The sequence below is a fragment of the Mytilus californianus genome, unplaced genomic scaffold (assembly GCF_021869535.1).
Source record: "Mytilus californianus isolate M0D057914Y unplaced genomic scaffold, xbMytCali1.0.p SCAF_11, whole genome shotgun sequence".
In the NCBI taxonomy this organism is placed as follows: Eukaryota; Metazoa; Mollusca; class Bivalvia; order Mytilida; family Mytilidae; genus Mytilus; species Mytilus californianus.
Window position 1 is genome coordinate 38,372,632 of NW_026262593.1, and position 16,403 is coordinate 38,389,034.

Genomic DNA, 16,403 nt, shown 5'->3' on the forward strand with positions numbered 1-16,403 from the left:
GCCAGAAATCAATTATATAAGACTTTTATCAATCATATTGGATAGTTCAAAATGATTTGTAGATAACATTTCGTCGAGAATAAGTCAAGATGCTTGAAAAGTAGCGAAACCAACTGAATGAATTGAAACCTACTTATCCGTTTCCATTGAAATCGAAATAGTATTTGAAAGCAGAACTGGGTGAATAAAAACTTCATACTGTTTCAAAATATTTTGTAAAATCAAGGAAGCATCAAACGCATATATACATTGTTTATTATAATTCTTTAAACCTATGTTGAAAATAAATACATTTGTCAAAGATAAGTCACGAAGAAGAACATTGCTCATGAAAACAAAACTTGGCAAGCCTCCATGGATATACTTGCTTTTTATGCTTTCATCGCAGTGGCAAAATCCTGAACTCTTGCTTTTCATAATCAACACGACGGATGCCACTGTAGTTGAGCAATAACTGATTACACTTCCGAAGTACGAAATTTCTGAGTTCACCACCTATTCGACGGGTTTGTCCTGTTCAAACTTTTGTTTTCTGTGTAGTGTTTGATCTACTGTTGCTTGTACAAGTTGTCTTTTATGGTGTTATATGTTCGATTTATTTTGTTTTGTTTCTCTTATTTTGTACATTCGGTATGTGTTCCATATGACACCCCACCATACTAAATGAACACAATGACATATTACAGTGAAATCAAAGGTCATATTGTGCAAAAGTTAACTCCTGTCTTTTCATGGGTAGGCCATTTCTATTTGGCTAAGTTTAAAGCTGTTCTTGTATCTCGCGCACTGTCTTGTTTTTGTGTTATAAGTGTATGTAAAAGGTATGTTATATTCATATGTTATTAATTCAACTTAGAAAGTCGACTTCATAAAAGTTTGTGATGTGCAAATAAAATGAAAATTTGCGTTTTTATTAAATAAAACATGATGCTCTTAAGTCAACTGCAAAAAAAATGTAGGTATTTTCTTCTATTGTTATTTGCATATTAATAAACAATTCGAACAGTTTACTGAAGACAGTACGAAGTACGAAATTTCTGAGTTCACCACCTATTCGACGGGTTTGTCCTGTTCAAACTTTTGTTTTCTGTGTAGTGTTTGATCTACTGTTGCTTGTACAAGTTGTCTTTTATGGTGTTATATGTTCGATTTATTTTGTTTTGTTTCTCTTATTTTGTACATTCGGTATGTGTTCCATATGACACCCCACCATACTAAATGAACACAATGACATATTACAGTCATATGGAACTCTTCCGACTCTCTTTTTACTTTTTTACTTCATTAAGGACTTCATTAGCAGAATATACCATATAAAAACCTACAACAATGGGAACTAAACATTTAAAAATTTGTCGAAAATCTAAATCTTCGTACTTAATGATTAGCTAATGAAAACACACTATCCAAAAAAAGAATGATAATTAAGATCAGAATGCATACCATATTACAATTTTTGATTTATGCATAGTTTCTGATGATACTTTGTTGCTAATAAGATAACTATTCACCAGGAACAAAATGACATAGCAGTTATCAGCTATAGGCCACCGTACGGCCTTCAACAATGAGAAAAACCTATATATCCTTTCTGATTATTATAAAAGGCCCAATCATGACGAAGGTAAAACAGTTTTGTGATTATTTTTTATTCAATACGTTTAATGGATACCACGACATAGTTACCTTCACAATCCGATCCTCCATATCCAATACAACACACTCTTCTGTACTTAGTAATCGTTCTAGAGCAAACAAAGTGTCAACAATATAACATCCTTTAAAACAATGCTGTGTATATTGTCAAAAGAAGAACTTTTGTGATTTTTTTATTAACATCAATTTAACCTAATTTTCTTTTTTAAAATTCAAATTGTGCTTTAATTTACTAAACTAATTAAAGAGAATCTCATATTATTGCAATTATAATTATTGTCATTCTGAAACTCGCAGATCAAGTAAAACATATTTACTAGTAGAAAGCATAGTATTTGTTATGAATGTCTTTTATATATGATATTGTATTTGAAATAAAAATCTTGCTACCTGTATCTGTTACAACTTCCCCAACCCCATACGCCGCACGAGGTCGTATATATTATACGAGACATAAACGGTCGTGTCTCCCAGCAGGGTTCGTCACTAGAAATAAAAACAAAAAGGTGTTTTACACATAGTATACGATATCTGCACCTCGTACTTAATTTTGCTGCATAAATTTATGTATAGACATATGTTAATAAAGAGATGTGTTACGATTGCCAATGATACAGCTATCCACCATGCAGATTCAAGTTGACGTAGATACATGTATAATCAACTATAAGTCACCTTACTGGCTTCAACAATGAGAAAACTCGATACCGTATAGTCAGTTATAAAAGCCCCCAAATGACAAAATGTGAAACAATCCAGATGAGAAAACCAAATATACGAAAACCAACGATAACCACTAAATTACAGAATACTGACAGACACAAAAGGAAGACACAATTAAAGAGGGTATAAAAAAGCCTTATTCTATTACGTCGACTTTTTTTTTACTGATGATGGTAAAAACAAATAGTTTTAGTGTCATTTCGAATCTTGTTCGCGCTTTTATTTACAGGAAATCGTACTTGTTGAGAACAGTATTAAATGGCAAAATATTAAACGAAAGTCCAGAGGAAGGTTAAATTTAAATACTTTAATTCTTTAAGGATTTACCCAAGGATGAACAACAGAAAAAACAGGTTAAAACATAACAAAGGAATACGATATTTAACCCTCGACTAAAATTTAACTGATAGATGAACAACCTGCCCTGCGATGCTTGTGTACGATGGTTCTCCAGTTGAAAGCACCAGGAATACAAGAAAAGTGCAGTAATTTTGAAAGACATCGATCGCCGCTAAATATGCCTTGAAGTTACACATGTCGGGAGCGGTCAATGAATTATATAATTTATAATTACCATGATTACGGGCGAGGTTTTTCAACATATATTTGCCATACATTGCCCAACAAAAGACCAATAATTTCGAAACAACAAATGATAGACAATACATATAAAACTAAACAACAAATGATAGACAGTGCGGGGCACATCGAAATATACGTAAGAAAAACTAGTAGTTTAAAATAGTATGAAAGGGCAATATACAAAACAGATGACCGGACCAGTATTTTGAAGACATTTAAACAAACATGAAATTTTGACGGTGTATTAATATGTGAAATTTTCACATGAACAAGCACACCATAACTGTAAATATTATAAGAACATACACGTCAAGCACGGGGAAACGTTCTACTGCCTCCACACAGCACTAGAGACAAACTCTATAATCAATAGAAAATGGAAGGATATGGAGTAAATGTACATGGGACAAATACGCACACAATACATAGAAAACATAGAAAATTATGAATGAACAGGGCTTTTATTCCTGTTCTTCATCTTTTTTTATCTTTGAAAGTCATCAATGACCTAACGAATAGCCAACGGGAAAGTCGCAATATCTTTTCATGATGCTTGATAAGGGAAGATAGCAAGAGGCAATCGGAAATCATACGTCCAATAAAAACACACAACACCAACGACATACAACATAAAAAATATTACACAGACTACTTAAGATTATACAACATGAACCTCATCAAAATCGGGATGAGATAAAGTGCAAAGTAAGGTACAGCAGTTCAAGCTCTACATAAGACACCCGTCTTGTTACTCTTGTTGAGATACACATAAAATGTAGCTATTTCATATCCAGTGCGGCATGTTACAATGGCCTTAGAATAGATAAATGTATCTTGTCTAACCTTAAGATCTCACAAAATAAAAATAAAATAATCATCGGCATATCAGTGTAATCTTTAAAAAAGATAGACTAAGACTTGTCCGAATGTGGAAGTTTGAAATGAAAACACATTATTGGGATATTTTAGTTAAACCGTCGACTGTAAAACAACTATAAATCTTGATTTATGTGAACTAAATAAATGGTCCCAGGAATGGTTATTGTCGTTTAATCCAGATTAAAACATATGTTACACATGTAGGATCTGTTGAAATTCGAATACCTCTAACAATTTAATTTGACTTTTTTTAATACATAATTAACAAAATATCTACAAGCCATACGTATATTGGTGTTTTTCTGTGCCGTCTACAATCGCTAAATAGAAAGACTAACATGACAGTATCTAAAAAAGATATCAGCAAACATTTCAGCGTTCTAATGAAATTAAATTTCAGATATAACAGACGGTACATTGATAAAGTGTACTTTGGTATTGTCTTTTAAACCTGTAAAATACAAATGGAATCCGCCTGAATAGTGACCGGCTTATCAATCCCCCCCCACCCCCACCACCCCCTAAAAAAACAATCAAAACCAGAACTTGAATACGCAAACAAGTTGGAAAAAAAGCGATGCACTTATAAGGTTTTTTGCGTATTAATATTACCATGGAAACTTGGAGGAAACATTTTCGGAAATGATATTATCAAAGACGAATCAAAATAAAAAAAGGAATTAATTATCATCGTGAAACCGACAACCAACATGTTTGGGTATTTAGAGCAACAGAAAGATGAACAAGAAATGACAAAAAATGGATATGTTCCAATTGTCCTATTTTCTTCGGATATGACCTATAAAATGAGACTTATCACCGGGTTTGTATTTACATGTGCAACACGACATGTGTCCCGTGTGGAGCAGAATCTGCTTACCTTTCAGGAGCACCTGAGAGGACCCTCGGTTTTTTGGTAGGTACCATGTTGCTTAATATTTAGTTTTCTCTGTTGTGTTTTGTCTATACTGTTTGTCTTTTGGTCGTTTTTCTTTTTTTGGCATGTCATTGGCATGCATTTCGTTTTTGATATATGAGTTTTGATATCCCGTTGGTATCTTTGGCCTCTCTCTTGGTATATGATTTGTCTAAAATCAGCCGAATTGTGTCGAAGACAGCTTTGTATTTGATTGCGACTATCTGTGTCATCTCTAATTATCCCTTTTTAATATGTTTACTGCAATGACTTCAATCAGTTTAACCTGGGACGAAGAATCATTACAAAAATTTCCTCATTTTTATAATTTCTTTCATCTATTCTAAATGGAGCATGTTTTAATCTGAGTTATGGAAGTAAATGTTTGCCCCATCACTAAGTTACATAACGCGTAATCAAGTTTTAACTGTTGAAAACGTGCAGACTTTTTTTATTCAACTGATCGAGAAAAAAGAAATGGTTGGGAACTAAAAATAAATTTTTAAACTCTGCCACATGTTCACGTGTCTGCCCTAAGTAAGTAGTGTTGTTTTTTGTTGTTATATCTTATATGAATGTATTCCAGACATCTCCTTTTATTCATGATATAGAACGGATTTTTTTCAAAGTTTAGATTATACATGTTAACAAAATAGCATTGTTATATTGGAGTTGATTTCAGTAACTTTTTTCGATGATCTCAATTAAAATAAGTTACCTTTCGGCAATACAGCTCTCCAATGCTGAATATGATTCCAGTAGGCCTAATAATAAACCGGTTACCAAGTAAAACTGTATTTTCTTCATTGTTGAAATTCTCTATAAAAAATTCAAATTTAATTATTTTCATTTGTCACCTCTGTTTTTCAGTAATATTAATATCGAAAATTATAAACAGTTAACCTCACTGTTGAATGTAAGAATCAAAAATATCAAACGAAATGTCTCTCTAAAGCGGTCTTATAAAAAAGTATAACAAAAATACTGAACTCCAAGGCAAATTCAAAAAGGGCAAGTACATAAAAGCTAACAAAATCACTGGCTATCAATCAACAAGTGAAAAACAACTGCCATATACCTGACTTGGTACATGGATTCTAATGAAGACAATGGTGGATAAAACCTGGTGTTAATAAACTAACAAGTTCTTGGTTCTTTAAAAAATATGATATAAAAAGATAGGCGAAAGATACCAAAGGGGAATTCAAACTCATAAGAAGTACCACATTCTTGAATTCTTTTTAAATAACATTTTTTAATGCTTAGATAAAAGCCTTATCAGTACTGAAAAGTCAACTTTGATGTTATGGTGATGTCATAGATTTGTCCCAAGGGATCAATCAGGAACATCAAACAAAATAGTCTTTGTTACTATGTCAATTTGGCTTAATTGACAGGCATCTTTTAGTTCTATTCACAACTTGTCTATACTTCTGGATGATTAAGAGCTTTTTTTTAAATATTATTGAAGATCGTATGTTAGCCCTTAAATGTCTTTTTATATAGCATTTTTCGTTCGTTCTCTCATTGACGTATTTCTTTTTCTTTTGTTCGTGGTTGGCTTTTTGAGCAAAATTGACGTTAAAGTCAAATGTATTTTTGGAACGATTCAATTTGAAAGCTTGGCATTTTATAATATACATGCAGTCTAACTGGTTCAAGACTTCTGTTGACTTTTGAAATTCCTTACTAGTATGTCGGCATATGTCCAGCATCTCGTTTAATATCTCACAGTGAGTAATAAATTAAATACATTTTGAAAATTCTTCATGCACAAAGTCGTCTCTAAAATTTTAATGGAGATTGTGCCTAAAGAATCCTTATTTACACAATCATATGGCAAGCCGTTCTCGTCAAAACTATGTTTAAATACTTTTTGCGAAAACATTACACACTGATCATGAGAATTCAAAAAATCACACTGAGATTTAAGAACATAAAATAACACACTGAGAAATCGAAATTACACACTGAGACTTATAAAAATGAAAAACACCCACTGATAATTTAAAATTACACACTGAGATTTTAGAAAGATCACACTGAGATGAAATAAATTGAAAAACACATACTGAAAACTGTTAATTACACAATATGATTTCAAAAATACACACTGAGATTAATAGGAAAATTACTAATGAATATTCATAAGATGAATAATTCAACAGATTAATATCTTGGTCGCCCGAACTCTTTGTCATTATAATGAAATGCGGTTCCTTCAACCAACATTCGTAATAAATTTCAAGACTTAACAACTACTTTGCCAACTCATATTCATACGTTTGTTGCCTATAATTCAGATTATTACTAACAGTGTATCGGGATTTTTTGCTTAAAACTGTTTAAGCATGGGTCCCTTTTCAAACGTCTTTCAACTGTTACCCTGATTTTGCAAGGTAATCTTTTATATTTTTGGTACGTTTGTATGCTATAATAGGCACTTGGGGGGAAAAATTCACTGCATTGTTTGTCTATTTGCAGATTTTTTCACCATTTGGTTATATTTTGTAATGAGAGTAAGTGGGTATTTTTCTTGTTCTATTGGTCTTTGATAACTTAGTTTTTCTATACATTGTATTTCTAATGTTTTTTATAAAACATACAGCCCAAATTGAAGGACTAACGAGTTCTGTCCCCAAGTTGTTTTAAGCTTGTAATAGATTCAGATGAAGTATGCTAATTAGATATTTGCGCATAGAAAGTGCGCACAAATCTCAGTGTGTAATTTTAATTCCTCAGTGTGTAATTTCAAATTCTCAGTGTGTAATTTTCAATTCTCAGTGTGTGTTTTTCATTTTTTGTAATCTCAGCGCGTCTTTATGAAATCTCAGTGTGTAATTTTTAATTCTCAGTGTGTTTTTTTAGGTTTTTTAATCTCAGTGTTTTTTTTTTAATTCTCAGTGTGTAAATTTTTCGAAAAATGGTTTAAACATAGTTTTGACGAGAACGGCTTGCCATAAAATCAGTAGTTCAAAACAATAAAGGCTTAATAACCTTTAATAATCTAAGCCTACAAAACTCTTAGCATACATCTTTTAACATCTGATGATGCTTGTGAAACATTCCTAACTCTTAGCTGTGAAAACGACCTTATAATTGGCAAAGATCAAGAAGTTATGACAGTTTTTAAAGATTACACATGTTACAATAAACAATTAATTTCCCCATAGGCGATAATGATAGCGTTTTTCGAGATACAGACTTTAGACAGTTGATTTTTTTAACGAAACCTTTGCTAGAATTTAACTCGAATAATTCAAGCCCTTACCGTCTCCGATTCTCTCCACCTTTCGAATGTAGTGATCGATAGGGAGCGTAATATAACGACTGGATTATTCGGGTTAGCTAGAATTAAGGAAAAATTATTCGGACAGTATTTTTTGGTCCAAAAATATAGGTTCCCGTGGCTTTTCTTAACGTAATTTGTACTTATCTCCCTTGCCTATGAATTTTGCACTTAAAACACGTGTCTCATCCTAGCGTAGAAAAGACATCTCAGTTCCGTAAGGGCTACGGAAAATATATTATTTTGCCTTTGGTATAATGCAGAGTGCACGCAGTCTCTAATAATAAAAAAAAACGGGTGCACATATCGACCAATCAGGATTAGCCATACACTTAATTGCGAGAAAGAAGACGTAGATACTCTTTCCGAATGGATTAAGGCTGTGAGGTCGTTGATACAAATCCGAATTAAGAAACTAAATGGGCATATCAATACCCACGCTACATCAATTTTTAAAGACCCAAATGTTGCAAAACACTTGTCCTACCTCCATGACAAATATGTTGTTGTCCCCGCAGATAAAGCCCCAAACAACATCGTTTTTGTGTGTAAATATCATTACATAAACGGCTTGATAAATGAATTATAGGTATTGACAATTCACTTGGAAACTCAACATATACCCTCACGACACTTACCAAAGAGGAAATCCTGGATAATCATAGGTCTGTTCTATGTTCCTTTGGAATTTCAACCAAAGATGAAGAACTGAATCTTCCATCACTGTATTGGATACTTAAACTACACAAGTGTCCTTACAAACAACGGTATATTGCTGGGTCTTCCAAGTGCTCCACGAAACCTCTTTCTAAATTATTAACATCTATTTTATCAGCAATCAAAGACGGGCTTCAAAGTTATTGTGAAACCGCCTATTCTAGCGGTGGCGTGAATCAGATGTGGATACTAAAAAATTCCAAAGATCTTTTAGAGTACATACAATCTAAGACTCTCCCATCTTGCAATAGTATTAAAACATTTGACTTTTCTACACTTTACACAAGTATTCCCTATTCCAAACTAAAAGACAAATTGAAAGAGTTGGTATTACTTTGTTTAATTAAAAAGAATGGCGAACGTAGATACAAGTATCTTGTCTTGGGGAAGGATAAATCCTACTTTGTAAAAAATCTGTGATTCAAACAAAAAATTCTCTGAAACTGACATTATCAAGATGCTTGATTTCTTGATTGACAACATATTTGTTACGTTTGGAGGACGTGTTTTTCAACAGACTGTCGGAATTCCAATGGGAACCAATTGTGTCCCTCTTCTTGTCGACTTGTTTCTTTATTATTATGAGGCTGACTTCATACAGGAACTTTTTAGGAAGAAAGATAAGCAGTTAGCAATATCCTTTTAACTCTACGTTCCGCTATATAGATGATGTTCTCTCACTAAATAATACAAAATTTGGTGACTATGTTGAACGAATCTATCTCATCCGGCGAACTAGAGATAAAGGATACTACAGATACAGTTAAGTCTGCCTCATATCTTGACTTACATCTAGAAATTGACAATGAGGGTCGGTTGAAAACAAAACTTTACGACAAAAGAGATGATTTCAGCTTCCCAATTGTGAACTTTCCATTTCTATGTAGCAACATTCCAGCGGCGCCTGCATACGGAGTATATATCTCCCAATTGATACGATATTCCCGGGCTTGTGTTTCCTATCATGATTTTCTTGATAGAGGATTGCTGCTCACAAGGAAGCTATTAAGCCAAGAGTTCCAAATGGTGAAGTTGAAATCATCCCTTCGTAAATTTTACGGACGCCATCACGAGTTGTTTACCGTTATGGAATAACCGTTTCACAGATGATATCGGATATGTTCCTTATGTCGTAACTACAATACCCTTCCCTTTTCACGAATGTGAGTTACCGAATTAGACTATATTCCGGATTTGTAATAACATAAGCAACACGACGGGTGCCACATGTTGAGCAGGATCTGCTTACCCTTCCGGAGCACCTGAGACCACCCCCAGTTTTTGGTGGAGTTCGTGTTGCTTAGTCTTTAGTTTTCTATGTTGTGTCATCTGTACTATTACTTGTCTGTTTGTCTTTTTATTTTTGGCCATGGCGTTGTCAGTTTGTTTTCGATCTATGAGTTTGACTGTCCCTCTGGTATCTTTCGTCCCTCTCTTTTAATTCTGAATACCATGATCTTCATAAAATGGCTGCGCCCATAAATTTTAATGGTTGATTGTAACCTATAGAAGCTGGGACTACTATACTAACGGGACTGGAAACTGATCGATCTGTTGAGATTTCATTGCCCCGATAGCGGATTATTGATTTTTTGTTTTGATTGACAGCTTATCGCGTCACGTAGTAAATTAGCATTCGGTACATGAATGTAAACGATAGATTTCGGCAAACAAGTCAGCATATATGTAATACTGTTAAAATTGGTGGATTTGAAATTAAAAAATATTTATTAAATTCATTAGTTTAAATGCAAAAAATATATATTGTTTAGTATAATAGTCCCAGATAGAAGGCATCGAAATATCGTCTACCTTCTAACTTTAACTTAATTGAACAATAATGCCGTAGTCATACGCGAATTCCTTTGTTTTTTTACAAATCTTGCAATTGAAGCAGAAAAAATAAAACTTAATCTTGTTGATAATCGTTCTAAACATTTCGAATGTAATTTTATGCAAAACCGTTTCACTAAAACGTTCAACAAGATGTTTTTCTTTTTTAACGAAAGTACTGTAATGAACTGAAAATTCGACGTTCATACCTACAACTTTCGGGTAAGAAGAAAAGGTTGAAGATTAATAAGCTTCAAAAACAACTGAACTGAAAGCTGCACCTGACCAACAAGAGATTCACATTATGTATTCGGCTTTGACTCCTACATTATGACAAAGGAAAAATCTTATAAATTCCGTTCTATATTTGTTTCCAGTAAATATTTCGGTTCGTGTAACTCCTAACATCCGTTAAGGAACTCTTTCACGAAATATGTCGTTGCTAAACACGTTGAATGCAGGTATAAACATATAATAAATTGATTAAAACGTTTTAAAGGTTTCCTCAATTATAGATATTAATAGAAAATAATTGTGGAAATATTTAGTATTTTACACCCAGCTTTTATACATTAAGGAACATTTATGACATTTATTATCATTCTGACTAACAAGTTTGGGAATTGTCATTAAAATCACTTTTAGCTTTAATAGACATTTTGATCAAGGTTATAAGTATTCTGTTATTGGTCAATGATTGCGTCTTGTGTCATATGGGATGACCTTATAGTTTGAATCCAAACGGACTGTTTTTTTCTATTTTGTCATCTTTATTGTTATTGCGTACAATTTGTTCTGGGCATTGAATATAATCGTGCCTTCCTGTACTGATTATAATTTAGCAGTTTGATGAGGTGAATAAAATGAAATAAACAAGTAAACAAAAACATTCCCACAAAAAACATACGTTTCATAAACAAATGTTCAATGAAGAAATTACATGCATGCATTATGTATAATTTAACTAAAGGTGATCAATATTGTAGTAGTAATAATAGAACTTTTTTGCCGTTTGTGGATTCTGTCTTTTTTTTGCTCTCTTTCCTGACCATGACCGTTTATTTAAACAGAAGCTTTTTGACGTAAACTATCGACATTTACTAAACGGTCTCAGAAGGAATCCCTTTAAAGCACGCAGCCGATTCTTTACATTTTGTGATATATTGATTAAGTTGTCGGATTTGTTTTAATTGCCCCGAGAACTCGCAAACTGCACCAGAAAATAACTGATATGAAAGATTGTAATTTAGGGACGCACGATGGCACAAGATTTTTCATGTGTGATAAGTTAACAGTATTTAACATTTACAGAAGGGCAGTCTTTGTCTTTCATCTCAACAGATCAAGTGTTATAAATCGCGATTGTTAGTCTATTTAATCTTTCATCTTGTATCCTCTACTGTTCAAATGGTGGTTCAATAACTATTATGACATGTAGTCTGGTCTGTTTGTAGGTAACAGATATCTCTTATGTTTGCTAGTTTGTTGTTCAATAAAGATATAGTAGAGCTTGATGTATTACGTAGATATATGTCGAATGTTGAGTTTATTTTCGACTAATGTGTTTGAATGTCCCTCTGGTATCTTTCGCCTCTCTTCTGAAATCGTATGTTGACTTCTTAATTGTACACGCTTCCAGTCCTGACTAATGTTCAAATATCAAAGAAACAGCGGTTTAAAAGAGAGACGAAAGATACCAAAAGGACATTCAAACTCATAAGTCGAAAATAAACTGCCAACGCAACGGCTAAAAAAAGAATAAGACAAACTAACAAACAACAGTACACAAAACACAACATAGAAAACTAAAGACTCGAATCCCACCAAAAACTCGGGGTGATATCAGGTGCTCTGGAAGGGTTAGCAGCTCCTGCTCCACATGTGGCACCCGTCGGGATTGTAGAACTTTACGACAACTGGAACATCGTCGTCATCTGTGAAACAGATATTCCATAACGATCAACCAACTCGTGATAGCGTCCGTAAAATTTACGAAGAGATGATTTCAGCTTCCTTGTGAGCAGCAACCCTCTATTGAGGAATTCACGATAAGAAGTACAAGCATTCCTGGAATGTTGCTACATAGAGAATGGAGAGTTAACAATTGGGAAGCTGAAATAATCTCTTGTGTCGTAGTTTTGTTTTGCAACCGACCCTCATTGTCAATTTCTAAATGTAAGTCAAGATTTGAGGCAGACTTCACTGTATCTGTTATATTATTAATATCAAGGGCGATGGGATTGATGCGTTCAACATAGTCACCAAATTTTGAATTATTGAGTGAGAAAACATCTTCTATATAGCGGAAAGTAAAGTTAAAGGATACTGCTTACTAATTCTCTTTCTTCCTATAAGAAGTTCCTGTATGGTGTTATTGTTGTTCCTCGTGTTTACAGTCTCTTAAAGGTATTCGAAGGTGAATGTGTGGTATTCAAAAAATAAAGTCATAGCTAGATTTATTCATGCCGTTCTAAAATGCGATTTATATTGTACAATTTCCATAAACATAATAAAAGGTGTAATCTGTGTTACATAGAATTAAAAGGAGGTGAGCGGTATATGTCAATAAGACAGAAAACCCAAACACTAAAAACGAAAGAATACAGTTGAGGTGTCTATAAAAAAAATCGCCCTGTGTTGAGAAATTATGAGGCGATTTAGTCAAAATTATTGTGGTTAAATTATTGAGGACCTCCTGAAATATTTCAGGACCTCCACACATAATGGATCAAAATTAGAATGTCAGGAGGTCCATAAATTTTTCAGGACACCCTGAATATTAATGGAGCTCCATAACTATATATTTCAGGACTTTCACAAATCAATTTAAGGTTATCATGAAATCGAATTATGGAGTTTCTGAAATATTTATGGTTAAGGACGGAAAGGATGGACTAGTTAATGCATACCTACATAAAGGAATGATCTTTTTGCATTAAATTTGAAAATTCGGGAAATTGTTTATAGACCTTCAATACTATATTTCACCTTTTACAGTTGAATCTTTTTTTTGGGTTAATTTTCTGCTACTTTTCTGATGACTAATTTAGCCTTTCGTGAATGTTAGTTTAGTTTAACTAAATAAAATAAAAAAAGCTAAAATGTATATCTCATAATCCAAGACCTTACAGTGAAATAACTGACGAGACTAGAACAAAAGAATAGATAACTGGTATAAAAAATGACAATCTTTTACTGTGATCATTTACAGTTTGTTGATAGTTTTTCTCGATGTTCAATGGACTAGTTTCTTACATACTAGTATACAGAATATTTGTAAGATTCTGTGATGTACACGTAAGTTTTATTCCAAAAATCGCAGCTTGATCTTATAATTAATAACGTCCGTGCAGAGAACGTGCGAAATATTGAAGATTCTATGTCGACCGGATTTGTTTTCTCGTCAGTTTTCCCACTGTATTTGGCGACCACTAAATGTTTCAGTCTTTATCATCACTGGTTAATCTTTATCATCACTAGTTAATCATTAACATGATGTGGTGTTTGACGTCTACTTTAACCTGCTTCGAGGTTTGCACTTTTCCTCCGTTTAGAAGGCCTCACTGTCCCTATGCTAGTTATAATCCTGATGCTATTTTTTACGGGGTGAAGTTTTTAAATCTTGAACGAAATGCTTATTATTAAATTAAACTCACCTTACTGCTAGGTACATATGTATCCCCGGTAACTGATCATTTCGAAGTTTCCTTTAAAATGTATTGATCGAATTAATCTATAGTATTGTTTGGTGTTCAACACTTAATATGCAGTCTTTCGATAAATTCTTTTATGGTCCTTATAGGTTCATTGCAATTTGATTTGCATAAAAGGAGACGTGATATAACACGTAAACCTTTAACAAAACGTTTAAAATCTTTATTAAACATACATATTGACTTTGCAGTGCCAAGTTAATGTTTAAATGTGATCGAAATGTCTGAAAAACAAATATGAATCTTTTTTCATCGCTTAATGTATTTGTTCTGACATTTCTTGAATTAAGTATTACAAAATTTATAAAATTTCAAGAAAATGTTGAATATTTATATAAATTAAACACCGACGTAGACTTTAAAAATGTTGGAAATTTTCATATGGAAGCAAAAGTAAGTATTCTTTTATTTCTTTCAAAGTGAATGTGTATCACATTAAATAATAATTCGTTTTCGATATATGTAAAAAAAAATTGCTATAAAGTTATCCGTTGATTGTTAACCTGCTATTCATATCTACACTATGTGTACGTCAGTTTCTTTGTTGGATAACCTGGATGACTGGAGAATAGAGAGATGGTAACTTTTGGTCTTACTCCGACCAACAGTCACACCCTGTCCAAAGTGGGGCGTTTGTTTGGTTGTGCGGGATGTATGAAGCCAAGTCCGGTCAGAATAGGGACGTTAAATTCGAGGTCTCTTGTAGAGAGAGTATCACGCTCTCTGTACGTAAAGAACCGTTGCAACAACTCTTTCAGATGTCCGTAGGTGGCCTGTTACAAGGCGTAATTTCTGTCCCCTATCCATGATACCCTCATTTTCCAGAAACAGTCAAAATTTCTCGCCCTTTATCCCGGTCTCCCGCTATTTTAGGACCTACCTTGTATAGTACTTATTGTTAATGTATTCTAGTCCTGAACAGGCATGACATATTTGCCACAGCACGTAAAGCAAACAACAATCACTCAATGTTTCTTTTGTGTATTTAGATCAGCTACATAGTGGTGGACAATGCGCCAAGTTATCAAGAGCTACTTCTAAAGGTGTACAGCTTTTACTTTGGAAGATCTGATGAGACAGGTACAATTTAGACAATATGCTTATCTAAATTGGTATTTTAAAGGTGTACATCTACAGCACCTCAAAAGTACTATATGCAATTACGGACAATTGTATAGATTATAAATGACTGAGAATTAATATAGGAAATAACAAAGCCATTCTTGAAAAGATATACTGGACTTTATGAAATTTTAGAAGTACTCTAAAATAGCTTTATCAATATCATTTCTTCAGTTTTTGAGAAGCTAAAAGGTATCAATGATCAGCCCCAAATATTAACAAGTGTAAATACTTAAAACGTAGAAAACAAAGTCTGCACGTATGTTAATTGATGATATCCCACTGTGTTGCGGCATTACATAGACACACGATACATAAAGTCATTGAAATAAGGCGATTAAAACTAACAGAATTCAAATTATCAATAATGAAACGGAATCCACGGTTTTAACATCAAAAGCTAAATTATTTCAGCGAACGAATGGACAATGATAGCAGTTATTCGTTGCGACCGGTAATACTTCCGCTGCACCTGAAGGTTACTCCTATGTCGTCGAAGTCTGAATGCTCATTCATTCTGTGATTGGTTTTGACGTCTACTTTAACCTGCTTCGAGGTTAGCACTTTTCCTCCGTTTAGAAGGCCTCACTATCCCTATGCTAGTTATAATCCTGATGCTATTTTTAACGGGGTGAAGTTTTTAAATCTTGAACGAAATGCTTATTATTAAATTAAACTCATCTTACTCCTAAGTGCATATGTATCCCCGGTAACTGATCATTTTGAAGTTTCCATTTTGAGTATTGAAACTTGATTGACTTTATCTGCGAATATAATGTCATCTAAATGTTTGGGTTTTAATTTGTTTTAGTTTGTTTAGGACGGGGGGAGGGGGTGTTTGCGACTTTCTCGATATCATCATTTATATATTGCTTGGTAGCTGTACTAAAATTCAGATTTTCTTTTATTTTTCCTATGTACCAGAATAAACGGCGGGAATCAGATGTCAAGTATTAGTGTTGTTATAATCATC